The 21,548-nt window shown below is 41.2% G+C and overlaps 1 protein-coding gene across 4 annotated transcripts in view; it reads left to right on the top strand.

Moving 5' to 3' along the window:
- The first annotated feature begins 1,068 nt into the window (after positions 1–1,068).
- LOC141735524 (transcription factor RFX3-like) overlaps positions 1,069–21,548 on the top strand; it is a 231,237-nt gene continuing 210,757 nt past the window's right edge. For all 4 annotated transcript variants that reach the window (XR_012584768.1, XM_074568461.1, XM_074568462.1 and 1 more), the window contains exon 1: positions 1,069–1,293. The gene's annotated coding sequence lies outside the window, so the exon portion shown is untranslated. The remainder of the gene's footprint in view (positions 1,294–21,548) is intronic.

Below are 21,548 nucleotides of genomic sequence, written 5' to 3'. Positions count from 1 at the left end.
ATTAGGATAGAGTTATGGCTGCTTCAAAGAACATCCTTATTATCTTCAAGAAGTTGGCAAACTTACAGCAAACTTTTACTGTCCTGACATGACTCAATACCTTAAAAGGATAATGTGAGGAAGGGTCTCCTTACCCAAATGACCACCGAGACACTCACTGCTTGCGCAGAAGCGTTTTGCCAACCCAGAAAAAATTTGATGCGCATGGGCAAAAAGGCTATTCGGTCATCCTAATGAATACGTAAGCCTAGGTGGAGTTATGTATTAGACAGGCGGAATAGTGAGAATCTTTTGTGTATAAATAATGGGTGAACATCCCCGGTAAGGTGTGCTAGATTTGTGGGTTTTCCCCCTAGCACCCGACGTCGAATAAAGCAATATCTCCTCTCTAAACTACTTTTGGTTTCGAGGGCTTTTATTTTAGGTAACAAGTACGGCTGCTGCCACAGTCTCACCTACTTTAAATGGCAGCAGTTAACAAATACCCCATCCATCAGCAGCTCTTCACTGCCATTTTCTGATGAAAGGAGGAGTGTAAATTGTGACAAGCAGTGAGCACAAAGCAGAACTTCCCGTTCTCGCTAAACCACTTCCAAGAAGCAGGAAGCAAGCAGGGTAGAAAAGCAAAGAAAACCACTGAATGGAGATCCCTGCCCCCCCCCCCCCCCCAATTTTACTCGTTAATCGGATGTGACGTCAGGATGTCGGTGAGCATGATCCACGAGGGAGACAGATATGCATATATGACCACCCCCCCTCTTCTCTCCTCCCTCCCACTCGGGTTTCGGCCTTGCGGTTGCTATCCATTTGAACAATCAGCCACCACTACAGGTTCCCTCCCTGCCCGCTCCGATGTAGTGTGATCTTACATCCATGTCCATTGTTCATTGTCATACTACTGACACTTTGCTTGCTGGGGACAGAATGCGCCCTCACACTCCCTTAGCGAGGTGGAGGAGTTAATACGTCCTTCCAACCTTCTTTTCTTTCCCCCTTGACGAAATTGATCCCTCTCCTCTCTGGCCCTAGAAGCTGTCCGTCATACGGAAGGCCCTGCCTCTTCCGGGTCTCTTCGGCTGGGCCACCGCCGCCTCCTCCTCTCTCGCTTGCTCTCTCTCTTTTGTGAGTTATAGCAACTGTTGCCTCGTGAATCAAGCGCCGTAGTCACCGTAGTCCTGGTGACTGTTACTTATCAACAACAACCGCTCTTCCGCTGCTTTCCATCTCCTTCCTCGTCGTCACCTACAACAGCCACCACCAGCAAGAACAACAACACAGCTTTCCACAGTTCAGGTGAATGTAACTGTTCTGTACAGGCTTGTGATACCGCCTTTCTATCCCTTTCTTCTTCTCTCCCTCCACCCCAACCTTTACCTCCTCCCTCCTTGCAGTATCCAGGCTGGGACTGCTCCATTGAGCTTCACTATTGATGAGGGGGGAGGGGGGAGGGAGAAGCCTCGAGCGCTTTCTCTTCCTCAGCCTTTCTTCCCTCCCATTTTATAATATGGGAAGAGACATCATTTCCAAAGGGGAAAAAATAATGTAAATTGCCCTGTGGTTGTTTATTATGAAGGGTATTTATTTTTTTTTTTTGTAAGTTGTTATCTGACATGCTGCAGTACTTGTAGTGTTCCAAAGTATCTTGTATATCAATAGGGAAGGCTAGCGGGTGACACAGCAGAGGGATTAGAGATCCTTTAAAACTGTCTTGAAGGTGTGATTAGTAGTTAATAGTAGAGGTTGAAGGGCTGATTGGTACTATATAAAATCCTTTAGTGCAATTAGCTGTAATTTCCATAAACCAAGCTATCTGGTTGCAAGTGTAATTTAATTTTATGGCCGTACTTCTGAATTCCCAACTTCCTGTTCTCATCAAATAACATTTTCATTTTATTTTAAAAACATATTTGTTCCACGTGGAATTTTTGATTGTATTATTTTTCATGCACTGATTCAGAGCCTTCTTGAATTCTCCAGCTCATACTACTTGTAGAATTTAACTTGATAGTATAGAAACCACTAAATTTTCAGTAAACTCAAAGGAGTCGTGCATATTTAGAGCACACAATGCTGTGTGTTTGTCTTACTTTCTAAGAAACACGTTTGTTTCTGAAGAGCTAAAGAAGTCTTTAATGTATAGTTCCATAACCATAAGAACCATTTACCTGGGTATGTTTTCTTAATTAAGGTGGTCCAACCGTGCCATCTTATTCATCCATATGGTTTCCTGTTGTCGTTCAGTTTCTGTATCAACTTGTGTTATCTCAGTAGATGTTCTAAAATAGTTTCATAGTCCATTAACCCTAGCTTATACTGTGTTAGGAAGTGCACCTCTGCTTACAAAAAATGTATGTGTTATATTTCTTATGAACATAGTGTTTTTCTGCTACCTAATAAAAGTGCTAGGTATAAAAACAATGACAGATTGTCTCTACTGTGGGTTTTAACCTATTTTTAAATTAGTTTAAAAGAAGAAAAACACTGATACTGTGTAACTATCTAGTTCTTCACAACCCCTTAGCCAATGTTTTTTTCACCGGTTCTTAACATAAATCCTATGTGTATTTCCAATATAATTGCTTTACTTGGATTTACTCTAGTCTGTCTCTCTCTCTCACATTTAGTGTCATGATGAAATGTTTAGTTGCCTCTTATGCCCATACTTACATGGCACAAAACAGGGATATTTTTATCTTCAGTGATTCCTTTTTGTTTTGTTTTATCACATTATCAGTCCTTTTGAATTAAACCTAATTTTGAACTATCTATAATATTTTATTAGGAAAATAATGATTCATTTTTTAGAATTACTGTTTACTAGCATGCAGATACAAGCCTATGAAATGGAAGACAAAATGATAGATTTTTGCTGAATTGTTTCCTATCCACTGTTCTTTCCTTTTCCGTGTTAGATGCTTTGCTTCCGCATGGTTTAATGTTTCACAGTTTACTTGAGGTAGTGGGATGTGGCAAGGCTGGGAAGCATTGTATATCAGACATCTCTGAAGTATATCCAGCTGAGCTGCAGGGATAGCCTGCAGTTACTCTTTTGTTAATCTGTTTTCTGTTTGGGTGTAAATGTTACCTGCTTCATCTCAATATACACAAAATTGACATTTAAAATTTATTTTGAAGAAGACTCCTTCAGCCAATTGCAAATGACTAGGAAGAACGCTTATTCAGTAGTTCAGGATCTATTTTTCACACTAGCAACCTGAAGATTGGTTAAAACATCTTTAAACATACTGTGAAAATAATCATGTTGAGGAATTTGCCTTTTTGTCAAGCAGGAGAATCTGAGGAAGTTTTAAAATTATTTCTTTAGATAATTTAGAAATTATCTGTAAGTGTGCTCTGTTGACATCTGCTTAGATTTTTGCAGAACATATTAAAACCTGCCCCCTTAGTGCCTCTGTGCCTGGCTTGACATCTCTGTTGGTGTGGTAACCCTTTGCCACTTTAAATTTACCATTAAAAAAATCAGAGATTTACTAAAACTTAGTATTGGAGTAGCTGGTTTGGTTTTTTGTTTGGTTTTTTTTTTTTTTTTAGTATCTATGTTAAAATATATGTGTTATATATTTCATATATATGTATCTGTATACATTTAAATACGGGTGATTGAGCTTTTTTTTTTTTTTTCAACACGCCCTATTCTTGGAATTGCATATAAGTTAATTTTCCTGAAAGTTCTGGGTGATTGACACTATGTCCAGACAGAAAAAGAATAAATTCAGTAAAGATATGCTAAAATGAAAACTAATTTATGATGGAAAATGTTCAAAAACCTTGAGTGTTGATGGCAATATCCATTTCACTTTGTGTAGATCTTTATTGTGTACATGAGAAACAGCTATTTAGAGAGAATGAGCATCTGCCTATGTGTCAAAGCCTGCTCTACGTACTTGCATCAAGTATTTAAAAGTTTGATGCTGAGAAGGAGTGAGGGAGGAAGAAGGAATTTCAGTGGAAAAGACTAGAGGGAGCATTGAACTTGGACAATTTGTACTGTAGAAGCATGCTAGTCTCACAGATGAGGGAGATGCTCCATAGTAGTGGAGAGGGGAGTGCTAGTTTAATCTCAGTAGGGTCTGGTTCTGGTTGAATTTCTTCATGTAAGGAATATTTATTCAACCAACCTGTCTCACCAAATTTAACAGATTGAGGCTCTATCCTGTTTTATATAAACAAACCTATGTGTCTGCAGAAGTTTCATTTACTATAGTTACATTCAAAGGACTATCTTATGGTACTAATAAAGGGTTACTTATGGAACAATTGAAGTTGGACAGCATTGCAACTGCTCTTTGCTAAAGTCCCTCCTGTCTCTGGTATATCCTTGAGCAACACAGAGGAAAACACTTGCTATCAGTAGAAACTAGATCTAACAAAAATCAAGACTGGAAAATGTAGTTCAGACAATCATTAGCTAGTTTTTAAGTACAACTGTTTTTTACAGTATAATATATCTAGATATCTTTAACTGTAGCTGTGTAGATATAATAATTTTAGACTGTTTTCCAAGCTGTTTACCATCACTTTTGAGATCGCAATCAATAGGGTAGCTTTTAATGTTGCAGTGATGTGTCCTTGAAAGTAATTAAAAGTAGCAATCACTGTACTACTTAAGTCTCTATATTTATCTTTTTGCCTGTGTTGATGGAAATGGGTGTTTGATCCTGGACTCCGAGTTGCTACTGTGTTCTTTACAAGGCTAAATCCTAGAAGTGGAGGAGGTGAGGCAACTTCTCTTTGTGATTTGTCTTATAAGCCCATTATCCTAATGTAGGCAAAAACAAAAAAAAGGTTTGTTTTTGCTTTAGAAAATACATCGCAAGCTTGTGAATTCTGGAGAAAAAACAAAATGCCAGTTACAAACCAGTTCTCATTCATGAATGCTCTCTTAGGAAGAAATTTGCTCCCCCCCTTTTTTTTGCTTTCAGAGCAGTCTTCATTTTGTTATTATTTTTTGAGGTCCCTGTAGAAAACCTCATCCAAGTAGTATGAAATGTTTTATGTTTTGAGGTGCACAAACTGGGTATTGTATAGACTAGTTATCTTAGCCTTTCCTATAACTTTTGAAACATCTTTTTATTCTTGTGTTCCTAAGGAAATGGTTTCTGTGATACTGCCCTCCATCTTATTTGAGAAGAGGGGTAGCGGTTTCAAAAACACAAATTTCATCAAAATAATTATCTGGGGAAAGGTAAGATTAAATTTATGCTACTATTGAAGAAAAGGCAGTCGGTGCTCAGGTGTTATATATTCCATTTGGCAATAGACATCTGGCCAATCAGCAAACAACCACACCCTATACTCCATCTATTGTAGTATGGATACATTTAAAGAGCAAAAGGCATAAGCAAGATTTCCTAATTCCTATAGATGTCATTAATCATGCTACTATAGAATGACGTATAGGAGAAAAGCCATATTGTCCACTTCTTCTATGTGCTCTTCTCCAGTGGATTTGCTAAAATATTATTGAAAATATTGATCTTGTAGAGGTATTTGTAGATATCTAATTTGGCCTGCAGAATCTTTATGATTGAAAATAATGAGCAAAACCAGAAGAACACAGTTTGACAAAAACATCTTAGAGTCATCTTGAAGATCCATTGGGCGTACGTAGATATAAAAAGTAAATATGAAGCATCATGCTGCCATTTTTAAAGTGGTGTTTTGTTTTTTTTTAGGTTGTGAATTTATGATCCAAAATATAGATTGATATCTTGTTCTTTGTGAGTGTAAAATAAAATATCTCTACATAGCATGTTGTGCAGATGTTTTAGCTATTGAAACATTAAATTTGAGCTTTCTTGGTGTTTAAGATTTTTAATTGTCCTCCTAAATGACAAATTAGAGGAAAAACTTGGTTGTTTGCTTTCAGTTAGAATGCAGTGAAGATATGTACTGCTTTAGTTTTTCTGCTTTAATATTTATTAAATATTTGCTTGTGTGTACAAGCAAAGTAAAATAAGGAATTCATTCACTACCTTTCATCTGCAGGCAGATGTTTAGCCATTTCTAGGAAAGCAGGGCTTCATCACGCATAACGGTTCCTTGGGAAGACAAGCACCATAACTCTGAACATTCCCCCCTTCCTCCTCCTTCCCTGCAGCTTTTATTGCTGAGCACAGCATCGTATGGGATATCCCTTTGGTCAGTTGGATGGGAGCTGAACTCAGGAACTGATTCAGGAATGCATGGATTGGGATCAAAGGCAGGCAGACAGACAGGCAGAGTCCTCCTTGGATGTCGGCCATTGAAGAAAGAGGCTGACCCCTTTGATCCCTCAGCTTTTATACTGAGCATTAGGCAGATGGGGTGGCATACCCTGTTGATCAGTTTTGGGTCACCTTTCCTGTCCCCTCCTCCCCGCAGGTGCGACCCCTCTACGCTTTTCCACTTCTGACCCTCCAATGGGGCAAATAAGTTAGCTGACATTGGTTGTTATAGCAATAAGTATAAGCAAGAGCCTCTCTGCATGCCATTCTTTGGTGTCAATTATAAACATCAGGCCTTATCTCTGCTAGAAGCAGACACTGTCTGAAAAATAATGCTGTTAATTTCAGAGAGTTCAGTTAGTAGAGGCTTAGCTGCAAAGTGAAATTACTGAAAAGAAAATTGGTTCTATTTTAACTCAAACCAGGATGATAACCCTTTTAAAAAAGATATCTGGAGGTGTGTGGTGGCTATTTGAGAAGAGTTTTAAGCTCTTTAAGCAAATTGGTCAGAAATGTATAAGGAGGCCTACAGATTTATTAATGCTTCTTAACCTGAAAGCACCACATACCTTTTAGGTTGCACAGCAACTGACTCCTAGCAACAGTAGTAGATTGAATTTCTAAGAGTGACCATGTCGGATGTAATAATAAAGCAAGAGTACAAACAGTTGTCATGGTTTTCTTTTCATAATAAACTAGTTTGAATTCAAGGAACTTTTTGTCCCTCAAAAATAGAAAGCCCCTTGTAAAACAAAGGTACTTCAGAATGCTTCTGGTACCAAAGCGAATAAAGCTGTTTAGAATGAGAGTGGCTGTCATGTTTTTGGGCGTGGTTTTTTTTTCTAATTTCCTTTTTTTTCTATCATAGTACTATGAGACAAACCAGAAAATAAAAAATCATTAAATAGAGCGTTAAGTAAGACATTTAATGCTTGCTTACGGTGATTTGTAAATTTTAACTACTTTTGTAAAGTAATCTATTGTAGGGCTTCCTAAAAGTCACCAGCTAAACAAGTAAACAAAAAAATGTTTTTGAAGGAATCAAAATTCTTTTACTTTGGAGTATAAATCAAACTAATGGAGTTAGAAAGAGACTTCCCCTGAAAAGGTTATTCCATAACTGCCTACTGTAGGGATTCTTGCATCTACGTGAAGCTTATAGTATCAGCTAATCTCATTTAGACAATTTCTATGTTCCAAAATATACATGATGTTTTACCTTTTCAAATCCTTTGTGTTAAATGTATGAAAAAGGTAGAAAATACGTGGGCAGGTAGGTGGTATGGGGATGGAATGGCACACAGAAATTCTCTCACGAATAGTACAACTACAGTCAAGTTTAAAATTTCTCACCTGGCTGACTGACTTAAGAACTAGAACATTGTATTTTTTTTTAATATTTTTAAAATGCTAGTAAAATTTAAGACTAAATTAGATTAATACCCTTGTTCACTTCTTGTGTCTGCTTTTAGAACAGTTAAAGTGTAGTTCTGCTAAAGGCCAAAAACTATATTAAAAAGCCCAATTCAGTTCTTTGTGATGTGTTATATGTCATTAAAATAGCACCATTTTTTCTGAATAGCAGAGAGCTGTCCTAACAGCTTAAAACATAGAGTTTCAGTTAATAAAAGCAGTAGTTCTACCTTCATAGTGACGAACAAGAACATTGTATGGAAATATAAACTACTTTAATGTTACTAATGTTACTCATTTGACTTGGGATGTTTTAGTGTTGCATTCTAAAAAGGTCTTTGTTAAATAGGTCAGACTATGTGAATAGTATCTTCCAGCTCAAATACTCCATTTCAGAATGTGTTCTTCTGTGATATCACTAACATTACAATACTCACTGTAAAGCATATTAGTAGGTGAAGATTATATATTCAGTAAAACAAATGTTTATATTTGAATAATCATATTTATGTGGCATATTTTTCTAAACTGGGGTCTTAAAAAGCATTTATAAAGCGTATTTGAAGCAGGTATTTAGGTCTGTCTTATCTTTAGGGAAGTTGTTAAGCAAGCACTTAGTTTTAAGCATGTAAATTCAGTTAATTTAAGTGAGAGTTAAGCACTTGTATGAGCAACATTCTGAATTAGTATGATGTCATTAGGCTACCAATAAATTATTTTTGCAATAAGGAGGTATTAGTGTCGTAAACTAGCAAATACCACTAAAACTGGAGAGTTTAGAGGAAAGCTGATGAAGCAAAGATGGAAGAGAGATCTGAGACTCAGAAATTGAAGGTTTGCAATTTGGAGGTTAAATCATATTTTTTTAAAAAAAATTTCTTTGTTTTTTTGAGTAATGGAAAGTAAGTAGAAAGCAGAAATTTAAAAAAGACAAACTATAGAAAATACCTTTTATAATGTAGCTGTTCATATTTGTAGCCCATAACTTTTTAAAGGTGTTTTTACTATATAAGCAAAAAACAACTTATAGTAGTGACCTTTTCAGATGAGATTTGGGAATCTTCGTCTTCCCTTAAAAAAACTGATGGTAAGTATGTATTCTCAAATCATGTAGATTACTTTGAATTTCTGTAAGCATTTAATTTATTTTTCTAGAATGGTCTTCATTATCTTCATACAACTCCTCCCTCCACCTTCTCCCAAGTAGCTGATTTATCATATATTGTATATATACTTATCTTATAGACTATCTTCTTCTAGAATAGCCATTCCCTAATACAACTCTTATAGGACAAACCTGAGTAACTGAGTTTGCAAGTTAATGTTTCTGCTGCATCCAGAATTAACTTATTATGATGACTGCTCTATGAATGTTTAACTAAATTATGTTGTGGTGGGTTGACCTTGGCTAGGTGCCCACCCAGCTGCTCTCACATTCCCCCTCTTCAACAGGACAGGGGGAGAAAATAAGATGGAAAAGCTTGTGTGTCAAGATAAAGACAGGGAGATAACTTACCAGTTGCCATCATGGGCAAAAAATATTCGACTTAGTAAAAATTAATTTAATATACTGTCAATTGAAAAATAGATTTGGATGGTGAGAAACAAAGACAAAAAATAAAACACCTCCTCCCCTCCCCCCTTTTCCCAGGCTCAAATTCACTGCTTCAGTTCCCAACTCCTCTACCTCCTCACCCCTGCCCTAGGGGTGTTGGGGGATAGGGAATGGGGGGTTGCAGTCGGTTCTTAACAGTTCCTCTCTGCTGCTCCTTCCTCCTCACACTTTTCCAGTGCTCCATCGAAGGAGGTTCCCATGGGCTACAATCATCCAGGAAAGGACTGCTGTTGTGGGTTAACCCCGGTAGGCAGCTAAATACCACACAGTCGCTCACTCATTACTCTTACAGTGGGATGCGGGAGAAAATTAGAAGAGCAAAAGCGAGAAAACGTTTTGGTTAAGATAAAGACAGCTTAATGGGTAAAGCAAAGCTGCACACATAAGCAAAGCAAAATAAGGAATTCATTCGCTGCTTCCCGTTGGCAGGCAGATGTTTAGCCATCTCCAGAAAAGCAAGGCCTCAGCATGGGTAATGGTTACTTGATAAGATAAACACCATAACTCTGAATGTCTGCCCCCCGCCCCACCCCCCCCTTCTTTTCCCCAGCTTTTATTACTGAGCGCAACATCCTATAGTACAGAAAATCCCTTTTGTCAGTTGGGGTCAGCTGTCCCGGCTGCATCCCCTCCCAACTTCTTGCGCACCCCCAGCCTACTTGCTGGCAGAGCTGTGAGAAACAGAGAACGCCTTGACGCTGTGTAAGCACTGCTCAGCAATAGCTAAAACGCTAGTGTGTTATCAATGCTGTTTTAGTCACAAATCCAAAGCACAACACCATACAATCCACTATGAAGAAAAATAACTCCATCCCAGTCAAAACCAGTATAAGTGTGTCCCCCATTATGGGCTGCAGTTCCTGCCCGAAAACCTGCTTCTGCATGGGCTCATCTCCATGGGACGCAGTTCCTGCCAAGAGGCTGCACATGCTTTCCATGGGCTGCAGCTTTCTTCAGGGCATATCTACCTGTTCCGGTGTGGTCTTCACCACGGGCTGCAGGGGAATCTCTGCTCTGGCGTACCTCCCCCCACTCCTCCTTCATTGACCTTGGTATCTGCAGGGTTGTTTATCGCACTTCCCCCCCACCCACCTCCTCTCTCTCTCTCTGCTGTGTGGTATTTTTACCCTTTCTTAAATATGTTATCACAGAGGTGCTACTGGCTTCGCTGATTGGCTCAGTTTGGCCAGTGGTCGGTCCGTTATTGTCGCAGATGGAGTGATTCACTCGTAAGAGAGAAGCGGCGAAATATTTATTGATATAAAACAGGGATTTAGCAAAGTTTGATAGTGAATGCGACAGTGTTTTATGAGATTCGATGGCAAGGTACACTTGGTTATTTACTGCACAGAGGACAGGGTCAGACAGAACTGTCAGGGAGACCCTCCCGTTGAGTCATGGTTTCAGAAAGGACCCCCTTGCTTTCTAAACTCCTTCTCAGAGAGGAGCCTAGGTGTGGCTGGATCCAATCCTAGTCCCAGACTTGGTCAATGGTTTATGTCTAAAGGATTAGACATAGGATGTGTCTATAAAGGATGCGCAATCAGTCCTTTATATCACTTAGCTAAAGTTTCATAGTTTAGCATGCTGTTAACCACTTACCAAGGATCTGTTGCGGCAAGGAATCTCTAAACCTCAAGGAATAACCTTGAGTGGCATCCCTACCCAAGGGGAGATCCTGCCATGCAGCCCACTGCCGTGCAGGAGAGTTCAAAGGGTTCTTGGGCTGTCCACTATTTATAGAGTAAGATGATTGACCTATAGTCATATTTGCATAGCAGCGAGATATCTAGGTCCCTATTCTGGACAGCGTTTGGCTATGTTGCCATCCATTCCCCAAAGTCCAGGTGCAACCCATCATAGCTCCCACTGACAGTTATGGCTCGAGCAGGAGCTGGGGAAGAAGGGAGGGGTGAAGAGCACACCACCACAGTTATGGATCTTGCCGGAAGCACCTCTGTTAGGCACAGGGGCAGCCCCTGATCTTTTTTCACAAAGGCCACCTGTGCAACCCCCTGTGGTCTGAACACCAGTGGAGTCTGACAACACGTTATAAAACAAAGCTTTATTGAGGCAGTAAGAAAGATGAGCAATGATGCGCCCATATGGCGAGTCACCCAATCACTGCTAGCAAACACAGGATCATAAGTGAAACCATGGCTCCGGCGAACTACCAGGTACACTTGATGGCTGGGTCATCTGACAGCAACTGCTAATTGTGCAAATGTCTTTTGAGCATGGGTAAGACTTGTGCCTCCCCTTGGCTCTATCAATGGTAGTGTGATTTGAGAGAATCACAGTTTACATGAATAATGTAGGCAGCATCCTGCCTATGCTGCTGATACTGATCAAGGGGCAGGGTTTCACCCCCCCAACTACCAAAACCTTGCCGCATAAATCCAGTACTTAAGTTTTGTTTTAAACTGCGCTTTGTTAAATGTAATGAGGATGTTTCATTACTTCGTATGCCCTTAATAGAGGGCTAGTGATAGAAATTCATCTAAAAGAATGCTTTGCATGTCATAAAGCTTTATTTTATGACATAAAAGCAAAATGAAAGGTGGAGATTTAAGACGAGGTCAAAGAAGAAACAACGATATGTAGAGTCATAATGTGCTTGCTTTTTTTTTTTTGTTGTTTATTTTTGGTATTGTGTCTGTAGTGGGTTAACCTTGTCTGGCTCAGACCCCCATCCAGCCATTCTCTCACTCTCCCTCCTCAACAGCATGGGGGAGAAAATAAGATGAAAAAGCTTGTGGGTTGAGATAAAGTCAGGGAGATCAACATGGGGAAAATTTAAGTTAATTTATTGCCATTTAAAATTGATTTGGATAGAAAGAAGCAAAGACAAACCAATACCTTTCCCCTACCCCACCCCCTTTTTCCCAGGCTCAACTTCACTTCTTCATTCCCAACTCCCCTGTTGTCTCTCCCCCCTTCCCCAGCAGCACAAGAGGGGATGGGGAACAGGGGAGTTATGGTAAGTAATAACAGTTCCTCCCTGCCACCCCTTCTTCCTCACGCTTCTCCCCTGCTCCAGCATGGGTCCTCTCCATGGGCTGCATTTCCTGTCAGGAGAATCTACTAGAGTGTGGGCTTTCCACGGGCTGCAGCTTCCTTCAGGGTATATCCACTTGCTCAGGCATGGGGTCCTCCATGGGTTTTAGCGTGGATACCTGCTCCACCATGGCCTTTTCCATGGGCCGCAGGGGAATATCTGCTCTGGTGCCTGGAGTACCTCCTCTCCCTCCTTCTCTGACCTTGACATTCACAGTGGTGTTTCTCACACCTTTTTTCCCCTCACTCCTTCCACTGCTTATGCGTCCTTTTGTCCTTTCTTAAATATATTATCACAGAAGTGTCACTAGCTTTGCTGATTGGTACAGCTTTGGCCAACGGTTGTTCCATTGCAGGCCAAACCCATGCAGCCCATCGTGCTACTACAGCAATGCCACGTAAACCCAATAGTGTCCTATGATAAAACTAATAAAATCCATTTAACTGGTGTTAGTGTAAGGCTAAATAATACTACAGAATGTTTAAAAATACACTATATTTTGTGTGTGAAGGAAATTTTAAACACTAAAGGTTTATCAGTAAAAATCTACATTGGCACTAATGTAGTTCGTGAATGAATACAGGACAATTTTCTGGGGCTCATCTGCTACTTCTGTTCTACTGCAGCATGTATTATAGCCTCCTTGAATGAATTCACTCATACACAGTATTCACTCTGGGTTCATATACTGTGTTTATGGCACAATTATCTGTTAAACAGAGCAAAGAACATGAATGAGCTGTTTTTATGTTAATTAAATACTGAGGACCCAATTTTATCACAGAATCACGGAATGATACGATTTGGAAGGGACCTCTGGAGATCATCTAGTCCAACCCCCCTGCCAGAGCAGGGTCACCTAGAGCAGGTTGCACAGGAATGCATCCAGGCGGGTTTTGAATGTCTCCAGAGAACGAGACTCCACCATCTCTCTGGGCAGCCTGTTCCAGTGCTCTGTTACCCTCAAAGTAAAGAAGTTCCTCCTCATGTTGAGATGGAACTTCCTATGTTTGAGTTTGTGCCCATTACCCCTTGTCCTGTCGCTGGGCACCACTGAAAAGAGCCTGGCCCCATCCTCCTGACACCCACCCTTTAAGTATCTATAAGCATTGATAAGATCCCCCCTCAGCCGTCTTTTTTGCAGACTGAAAAGACCCAAGTCCCTCAGCCTTTCTTCATGAGAGAGGTGTTCCAGTCCCCTCATCATCTTGGTAGCCCTTTGCTGTACCCTCTCCAGCAGTTCCCTGTCCTTCTTGAACCGGGGAGCCCAGAACTGGACGCAGTACTCCAGGTGGGGCCTCACCAGGGCAGAGTAGAGGGGGAGGATGACCTCCCTCGACCTGCTGGCCACCCTCTTCTTGATGTACCTCAGGATGCCATTGGCCTTCTTGGCCACAAAGCCACAATGCTGGCTCATGGTCGTCCCGTTGTCCACCAGGACTCCCAGGTCTCTTTCCACAGAGCTGCTCTCCAGCAGGTCAGCCCCCAACCTGTACTGGTGCATGGGGTTATTCCTCCCCAGGTGCAGCACCCTACACTTGCTCTTATTGAATTTCACGAGGTTTTTCTCCACCCAGCTCTCCAACCTGTCCAGGTCTCGCTGTATGGTGGCACAGCCTTCTGGTGTGTCAGCCACCCCTCCCAGCTTTGTGTCATCAGCAATCTTGCTGAGGGTGTGCTCTATCCCCTCATCCAGGTCATTGATGAATATATTGAAGAGGACTGGACCCAGTACTGACCCCTGGGGAACACCACTCGTCACTGACCTCCAACTAGATTCTGTGCCCCTAATCATGACCCTCTGAGCTCTGTCTTTCAACCAGTTTTCTATCCACCCCACTGTCCATTCATCTATCCCACTCTTCCTAAGCTTCCCTATGAGGATGCTGTGGGAGACCGTGTCGAATGCCTTGCTGAAGTCAAGGTAGACCACATCCACTGCCCTCCCCTCATCTATCCATCCAGTCATGCCATCATAGAAGGCTATCAGATTAGTCAGACACGATTTCCCCTTGGTGAATCCGTGTTGAGTACTTCCGATAGCTTTCTTTTCCTCCACATGCCTTGAGATGACGCCCAGAACGAGCTGTTCCATCATCTTTCCAGGGATGGAGGTGAGGCTGACCAGCCTGTAGTTCCCCAGCTCCTCCTCCTTGCCCTTTTTGAAGACTGAGGGCTGGCCCGAGCAGTAAAGACTGAAGTAAAGAAGGCATTCAGTAACTCCACCTTCAACAGTGGGCCCACATTTTCTCTAGTTTTCCTTTTGCCTCCAATATACTTGAAGAAACCCTTCCTGTTGAGCTTGACATCCCTCGCCAGGTTTAATTCCAAGGAGGCCTTGGCTTTCCTCGTTTCATCCCTGCATACTCTGACGGCATTCTTGTAATCTTCCCAAGGGGTCAGTCCCTTCTTCCACGTGCTGCAAACTTCCTTCTTCCACTTGAGCTTTTTCAGAAGCTCCCTGCTCAACCATGCAGGTCTCCTGCGTCCCTTGCCCGATTTCTTGCTCTTAGGGATGCACCGATCCTGAGCTTGGAGGAAGTGGTCTTTGAATACCAACCAGCTCTCTTGAGCCCCTTTGCCTTCCAGAGCCCTAGCCCACGGGATCTCTCCAAGCAGTTTCTTGAAGAGGTCAAAGTTAGCCCTCCTGAAATCCAAGGTTGCAATACTACTTGTTGTTTTGTGCATACTACCCATGATCCTGAACTCTATCATTTCATGATCACTCCAACCTAGGGTGCCCCCAACCTTAATGTCCTCCAACAGTCCCTCTGTGTTTGTCAGTACCAGGTCCAGGAGTGCTCCTCTCCTTGTTGGCTCCTGCACCACCTGTGTCAAAAAGTTGTCATCAATACAGTGGAGGAGGACCTGTATCACATAAATCCATAGTACTTTAATAGCATTCTCTACTTTTATATGGTTATGAATTGAAACTTGGGCATAAATTGCAGAGTTTCAGTAGCAGGGGTGCTGTAGTGGTGACCTGTGTGGGAGGAGGTTGTGAACTGCCCTGTGCCAGTCACGGCCAATTCCAGATAGCTCCAAAACTAATGGAAACAACCCATCCTGTGCCAAAACTTCAACCAGAGGAGCATGTGGTGCTCCTGCTCGAATCATAGAATCGTTTAGGTTGGAAAAGATCTTTAAGATCATCAAGTCCAACCATAAACCTAGCACTGCCAAGTTCACCACTAAACCATGTCTCTAAGTGCCACACCTACATGTCTTTTAAATACCTCCAGGGATGGTGACTCCATCACTTCCCTGGGCAGCCTGTTCCAATGCTTGGTAACCCTTTCAGTGAATAATTTTTTCCTAATATCCAGTCTAAACCTCCCCTCGTGCAACTTGAGGCTATTTCCTCTCGTCCTATCAAACATATTTAAGATAGCTGAAGCTACTAGAGGCAGGAGACACACTGCTGAGGACACTACTGGAGATGTGCTGCTGAAGACTTGCTGTTGGAAACGTGGCTAGAGATATGTTCTTGGAAGGAGGTGCTCCGTGCCAAAGGGGTACACCTCAGAGGGGATTGTGGCCCACAGAGGACCCATGCTGGAGCAGGGTCACCTGTGAGAGACTGCAGCCTGTGGACAACCCATGCTGGAGCAGAGGAAAAAGAGTAAGAAGTGAAGTGCAGTAGAGGAAAATGAGTAAAGCAGTGCAGAGTGACAGACAAAACCTGTTACACAATGACCCTGATCTCCTGTGCTGCTTATTGCCTCACTGAAGGAATTGGGATGGACTGACCTGTAATGAACATAAGGGAAGTTAAGACTAGGAAGGGGGAGGATAGGTGTTTGGCTGAAGTCAAGTGTGGGAAACAGGAAGGAAAGGTATTTATTTCTGTACCTGTTTATGTTCTCTCTTTTATTCCACCTCCCATCAGTCATAAGATGTTTGTGTTACTTCACAGTATATTAAGTAGAAACTACCCAAATTGAGACTTTTTTGCCCATGACAAAGCGATATTTGAATGTGTTGCATCTCTTTTCATGACATGTGACTGGGGATTTTAAAGCTAAGATGGCTTATGCAGGAAAGGTACATGCAAGAGACTACAATGCAGTATTTCTGTGATTCAGTACTGTTTTTATCTGGAGTAAACAAACACAGGAAAATAGTCTTTGTTGATAGCTCTTATAGAGACTTGTAGTTTTCAAGTCCATAAATTTATATCTGTTGGTTTAAAAGTGACAGATAATGATAGAAGGAAGAGATGCATGTCAAAATGAGTCAGTCAGTTGTGAATCTGAGGTATATTTTTTTTCATTTTTTTTTTTTTTAAAGGGTGAACTTCCAGAATGGTTTTGGATATTTGACTAGGAAGTATTTGAAGACTCATTCCTAAATGATTTTATTTCTTAAAATAAAAAAACAAGCAAGAACAACTTTGCATTGTGATGTGCGTCTGTTTTGACCTTGAGAATTAGAGAAGCATGAGCTTGTGGAAAATATGTTTTGTGTAATGTGGATGAAGCTGGATCATAAGTAGGTTCATGTCTAGGACTACTTTTTCTGGTCAGAGTAGTAACTTGTGTTTAATTACCTCTTGGATTTTGTAATAAAAATACATAACTATTTCAATAAGTCTTCCATTCTTCTGACTTCACTGGATAGAGCAATATCTGTTTGTGCTTGAGTGCATCTGTTTCTTTTTATTTTTGTTTTTTATTTGTTCTCTACCTGATGTGGTGGGAAAGTTAGCTCGCAAAGGGAGGTGTTAAGCGTGCTAGTGCTTAACTTCTTATTTACTAAATTTAGAGAAAACACCATTTTCTTTTCTCCCCGACATTCTGCCCTAGCTTTTATAAATTGCACTGACTCAGAAGAATCTAGCTGCTTTGGTGGAATAAGAGAACAGAAGTCACGTTCTGATAGCGGCCTTGACCTGTTGTGCTGGTTTTGGCTGGGATAGAGGTAATTTTCTTCATAGTAGCTGGAATGGGGCTATGTTTTGGATTTGTGCTGAAGACAGTACTGATAATACAGGGATGTTTTAGTTATTGCTGAGCAGTGCTTACACAGCGTCAAGGCCTTTTCTGCTTCTCACGCTGCCCCACCAGCAAGTAGGCTGAGGGTGCACAAGAAGTTGGTGAGGGACACAGCTGGGACAGCTGACCCCAAATGACCAAAGGGATATCCCATACCATATGACATCATGCTCAGCAGCAATAAAAGCTGTGGGGAGGATATTCAGAATTATGGCATTTTGTTTAACCTATTAAACTCTTTATCTCAAGCCACGAGTTTTCTCACTTTTACTCTTCCAATTCTTTCCCCCATCCCACCAGGGGAAGGGGGGTGAGCAAGCAGCTGTGTGGGGCTCAGTTGCCAGCTGGGTTTAAACCATGTCACTTATCAAAGTCAAAACCAGGACTTTACAGCGTCCGTGTTGTAGGACCTGGGGCTGAACATGGACACGATATCTCTATAATTCTCTGCAGAAGTAGTGCATTATGGCCACTGCGGTCAAATCAGGCCAGAACGTTTAAAGCTTCCTAACAAGCTGAATGCTTTTTCCATCAGTGGTATCCAGGTATTTAGGATTAACACAAAGACTAAGAGACAAGTGTAAAATATTTTACCAAAAAAACCTTATTGCCACTCTTAAGTCACGTGTTTACCAATAAAGAACAAACTGACCACCCTTCCTCTAGGTGCTTATATAAGAAAAACTTTGTGAGGTCACTGCTGTTACCCCTACTTCTTTTAATGGTAACATCACTTCTTCCCCTTTCAAATTTAATATAGTTCCTGAAAAGTAACCCATGTTTTTACTTTAAGCTACTTTTTATTAATGAGCATTATAATCCCACAGAACTTATTGGCTCCGTGAGTCTTTTAAACATGTAGCCAATTGTCAGCAATGAAAAGGCTCATGATTAAAAATTTAGGCTTCCAATTGTCTGGAAAACATATGTGTAACACACCCTTTGTGGGCTGGACATTATACAAAAGGCTGAAGCATGTTTAAAAAAAATACAAATGCTCTAGTAGAAAGAGGGGATGGAGGGGGAGAGAAATTCAAAGGCACTAAAGGATGTCAGAAGAAAGTCTGTGAGATTTGAGTACATGACTTACCTTTGTCTTTGTTCCTATAAAGTTTATAGGGTGATTTTCAGAGTAACGTTTTTGAAAATATCTTAAAGCTGGAATCCAATGTTCAACTTTCAAAAAGTGACTTAAATACTGTTAAAAATCTGTCTTTAGCTACTTTAAGTCCTTTCATATCTACTATGGATTGTCCTGGTTTGAGGTAAAACAGAACCAAATTTCAGTAATTTTACATTTCAGTTAAGCCTCTTCTAACTAACTGAACTCTCTGAAATTAACAGCATATTTGTCAGACACTGTCTGCTTCCAGAGACTGATAAGACCTGATTTTTTCTAATTTATGCCAATAAATAATATGCTAAGTATAAGCTCCTGCTTATACTTATTGCTATAACAACCAAGGTCAGCTAACTGTTATTTGCCCCATTGGAGGGTCGGAAGTGGAAAAGCATAGAGGGGTCGCACCTGCGGGGAGGAGCGGACAGGACAGATGACCCAAAACTGACTAACCAGGGTATTCCATCCCATCTGCCTAATGCTCAGTATAAAAGCTGAGGGATCAAAGGGTCAGCCCCCTCTTTCTTCAATGGCCGGCGTCCAAGGAGGACTCTGTCTGCCTTTGATCCCAATCCGCGCATTGGACTCCAGAGGACTCCAGATCTGGAATCCAGCTGCCATCCATCACTGAGTCCAGTCTGGGACTTTCTCAGTGCCTGTTGGTGATGCGATCACCATCCTGGGAGCTTGATACGGTTTTGTATATATTTCATTATTTTCTTTTTATTATTTTCTTTTTAATATTTTCATTAAAGTAGTTTAGTCTCTTTTCTAAACTCATGAGTCTCTCTCTCTCTCTTCCTTCTCCCCCTTCAGGGAGAGGTGGGGGACAGCATCTGTCATTCGTCTCAGTGGCCAGTCCGGCCCAAACCATGACACAGATGCAAGCAGAAACTTAGTTAAATTGCTGAACTTTTTTTTTTTTTTTCTTTTTTTCCTGGGCACCAGAAATGGAATGGTTGACTAAGGTATGTCTCACTGGATATTCCAGCTTTCTCAGTATACATTGTGGTTGCAGGGGGTTTGTAACTTCTGACATGCGAGCAGTTCTTATTTTGGCCTCTGGCAGAATGAGGGTGCCCTGGGTGTCCCAGCCCAAACCACAACAGAGGGTAAAGTAAACAAAACCAGATGCTATGAAGTAGTAATTGCCAACTTAATCCAATTGTTTCATTGATTATTTTTTTTTGTGCTGAAGAGGTGTGTCTTTGCATTTTTGCGTGTGTGTATGTATGTGCTTCAGGATAAGTAAATATGGTGGAAAAAGCCTTTTAAACAGAGTTTCACTCCTGAATTTGAGGGGACTCTAAGGACAAGTAAGGATATATGCTACCAAGTAGGGTAATACCATAGGGTATTTCCTAAGAATATCTACATAACCTTAGGCTGCAAAATTTTATTTCAGTTATTCTAGAACTGTATGTATTTCAATACCAAAATAATTAAAAGTGTGAATAGCATGTACTTAAAAGTATGGAAAATGGCAAATGCCACACCCATCTTCAAGGAGAACAAGGATGAGGATCTGGAGAAGGTTGGTCAGTCTAACCTCAGTCCGTGGGTAGGTTATGGAGGAAATCCTCTTGTAAACTGTTTCCAGACACAAAGGACAAGAAGGTGTTTGACAACAGCCAGCATGGATTTACCAAGGGAAAGTAGTGTCTGACCAACCCGATAGCTTTCTGCGATGAGCTGACTCTGCGTGTGGACAAGGGGAGAGCAGTGGATGTTACACCTTTTACTTTAGCAAGGCCTTTGACATGGCATCTCATGGTATCCTTATGCCCAAATTGGTGAGATATGGGCTGGATAAGTGGACAATAAGGCGGGTGGAAAACTGGCTTGGCCTGCCTGTCTCAAAAGGTGTTGAGTAGTGCTACAAAGTCCGGCTGGCAACCGGTTAGCAGTGTTGTCAGGGGATTGTCTCAGGGATTGATACCAGGGCTGATACTGTTTAATGCCTTTATTAGTGACCTGGACAGTAGGATGGAGTGCACCCTTGGCAAGTTTGTGGGTGATAGCAAATTGGGGTAGAGTGGTCAGTACTCTGGAGGACAGGGGTATTGTTCAGAGGGATCTCAACAAACTGGAGACTGATCAGAATGTCATGGAGTTCAACAAAGGAAAATGCCAAGTCCTTCATCTGGGCTGGAATAACCCTATGCACCGGTACAGGCTGGGATCCAACTGACTAGAAAGCAGCCTTGCAGAACAGAAAGGACCTGGGGGTGCTGGTGGGCAACAAATTGCACATGAGCCAGAAAAACACGCCCTTGAGACAAAGGCAGCCAACAGCATCCTTGGCTGTATTAGCAAGAGTGTAACCAACAGGTCCAGGGAAGTGATCCTTCTCCTCTCTTCAATGCTGATGAAATCACATCTGGAGTCCTGTGTCCAGTTTTGGGCTCCTAGTACATGACAGACAAAGAGAGATTGGAGCAAGTCTGGGTCTGGAGAATGTGACATGAGGAGAGGCTGAGAGAACCGGGTTTGTTCAGCCTAGGAAAGAGAAGGCATGGAGAGACCTTATTGCCGCCTTTCAGCTACCTAATGGGAGGATGTAGAGAAGATGGAGCCAGACTCTTCTGGGAGGTGCACAGTGAAATGACAAGAGGCAATGGGCACAAGTTGGAACATGGGAAATTCTGACTTGATATTAGGAAAAGGTGTGTAGAAAAGGGGAAAAGGATGTGTATCAGGAGGCATTAGGTGGTGTGTTTTCACTCTCCCTATCACCTGTCTCAAAAAAAACCCCAAAGAAATCTGTACCAACCACATGATTTTTTTTTTTTTTTTTTTTTTTGAAAGGCAAGTTGTTTATTATGCTCATGGATTCCGGTTTTAGTAGTATTTATTGAAACTGGTTAGGATTTTATTCTCTTCAGTGTTATATAGGAATCTCAACTTTATATTTAACAATTATTCCTGAAAATGAAGTGGGCATAAGCAGGATCTGAAATTCTTAGTAATAGGCTACATAACATTTCAGTCTTATTTTCAGTTAAAATTACTTTCTGACACACGTTCAAGATATAGATGTTTTCTGATTCTATTTAATATGACACTCAGGAAACCTACTTGTAAAATTCAATTTTGAGTAGAAAATATATACATATTAATG

Source organism: Larus michahellis, chromosome W, assembly GCF_964199755.1.
Source record: "Larus michahellis chromosome W, bLarMic1.1, whole genome shotgun sequence".
NCBI classification, from domain to species: domain Eukaryota; kingdom Metazoa; phylum Chordata; class Aves; order Charadriiformes; family Laridae; genus Larus; species Larus michahellis.
This window is presented reverse-complemented; position numbering and strand designations above follow the sequence as displayed.